The sequence below is a fragment of the Mandrillus leucophaeus genome, unplaced genomic scaffold, assembly GCF_000951045.1.
Source record: "Mandrillus leucophaeus isolate KB7577 unplaced genomic scaffold, Mleu.le_1.0 Scaffold1441, whole genome shotgun sequence".
Classification (NCBI taxonomy): Eukaryota; Metazoa; Chordata; class Mammalia; order Primates; family Cercopithecidae; genus Mandrillus; species Mandrillus leucophaeus.
In genome coordinates, this window is record NW_012101412.1 from 31456 (window position 1) to 33608 (window position 2153).

At 49.1% G+C, this 2153-nt stretch overlaps 1 pseudogene; it reads left to right on the top strand.

Moving 5' to 3' along the window:
* The window catches only part of LOC105535302, a 12485-nt pseudogene that overhangs the window by 7210 nt on the left and 3122 nt on the right, over window positions 1-2153 (top strand).

Genomic DNA, 2153 nt, shown 5'->3' on the forward strand with positions numbered 1-2153 from the left:
GTGCGGATGTGTGTTTTATGTATCTTTGTTCAGTGAGTCTCTTATTGGTGGACAGTAGGGCTTATTGCCACAATGTTGCTATGCAAATAGTGCTGAGGGCCTGGTGTGGTGACTCACGCCTGTAATCCCAGCACATTGGGAGGCCGAGGTGGTTGGATCACCCGAGGTTGGGAGTTTTAGAACAGCCTGGCCAACTTGGAGAAACCCCATCTCTACTAAAAACTACAAAAATTAGCCGGGCATGGTGGCACGTGCGTGTAATCCCAGCTACTCAGGAGGCTGAGGCAGGAGAATCACTTGAACCCGGGAGGCGGAAGTTTCAGTGAGCTGAGATGGCGCCACTGCACTCCAGCCTGGGCAACAAGAGTGAAACTCCTTCTCAAACAACAATAACAACAACAATAAAACAAACACAAATAGTGCTGCAGGGCCTGCCATGGAACACGTGTGCTCCATGTGTGCACACGTGTGTGCCCGTGCCCATGCGCAGGTGGGGATGCACCTAGTGTGGGCTGGTTGTCACCAGGCTGCTCCTGCACAGCTTGATTTCTCTCCCCACCGACACGGATGCTGGTCTCCCAGCCTCGCGTGTGGGCTTTTGGGATTTTGCCTCCTAAAGCACAAAATGGTGACCCTGATGTAGTTTGTGTATTTTAAAGTATATTAGTATTTAAGGGCCCTTGATACTACTTTTTAATGGGCTCTGTTAAAATGAAACGCGATGGAAATGGAAAACTAACCTGTTCAGTCACTTCACCATACCTGTTAAATGAGGTAATACGGCGTGGTACCAGCTATTTTGATGTTTTGAATAAGCATATTTTCTCTTTATTTGCTTTGTTTTTAGCTTATAATATCTCAGTGTTACTCCCATTCTTTTTTTTTTTAATTTTGCTGTTGTAAAAGAAAACGTTTACTTTCTTATTTTACAGGGATCATTGCAAGAGGTCACAGGTTGGGGGTTAATAGGATGGAAATACTATGCCAATGTGATTGGTCCGATCCAGTGCGAAAGCCTGGCCAACGTGGAAGTCACACAGATTGCCTGTGCAGAGAAGCGCTTCCTGATTCTGTCACGCAATGGCCATGTGTACACACAGGCCTACAATAGTGACACACTGGTGAGTGTTCTGGGCACTGTGCCTGCAGTGTTCCCTTGGGGGGCAGGGTCTGTACTGCAGATGCACAAGCTCTGGTCTTTCTTGAAGCCATTTGATTTCTGAAGATTGATAAGCTTCTGTTTATTGTATATTATGTTTAATGGTCTCAACTGTAATATTGTCAAGATTTGGGTTGTGAAGGTTAGGAAGTCCTTACAGTGAAACTTATTGCTAATCATGAGATTCCCGTTTGTAAACTCATTTTCCATGTATAAACTCATTTGACTTTGTGGCCAGGCAGGTGACAGATGAGGGAGTTGGGCCTCATGGGGATAGTGACAAATTGGGACGTGGCATGTTTTCATTAAAGCGGGGTGTTCCTCCCTGTCGGCTGCATGTCTCTGTCACAAGGGGTTAGCCTGCCCTGCCCCCGCATCGGCTCTGGTCTTGCCACAGAGCACTTGGAGGCTGCCCGCTGTTCTGTTGGTGCTGGGTGGGAAGGGCTGGAGAGCCCGCCCCGTGGCCCGCAGAGACTTACGCCCCACTTCCCGTTACAGCAGGCTTTGCTCGGGGATACATGATAAAGGAGAGCTGTGCTGATTTCATTTTCCTTGAACTGATGATGACTTTTCTTCCTATTTTTCTTTTTTTAGGCCCCACAGCTGGTCCAAGGCCTTGCCTCCAGAAACATTGTAAAAATTGCTGCCCATTCTGATGGTCATCACTGCGTAGCCTTGGCTGCCACTGGAGAGGTGTACTCCTGGCCTTTGGGGACAGAGGACGGCTGGGCCATGGGGACACTGTGTATGTATCGCTCATTCCTGCAGGGGACACACTGTCCTTTTATGTTGCCATTTCCTAGACAGGCTGGAGCGCAGAAGTGTGTGTAGGTGTTTTCCAGCCACCCCGACGTGCAGCGCTGGGGTGGAGCGGGACACTGTGATATGCCCCCTCCTTGGTGATGGCTGAGGAACTCTCTGCCCATGTGTGGAAGGCAACAGAAATCGGCCTTTCTGCTCTTCTCCACCCCGTGCAGCCTTGGCCGCCTTCTCT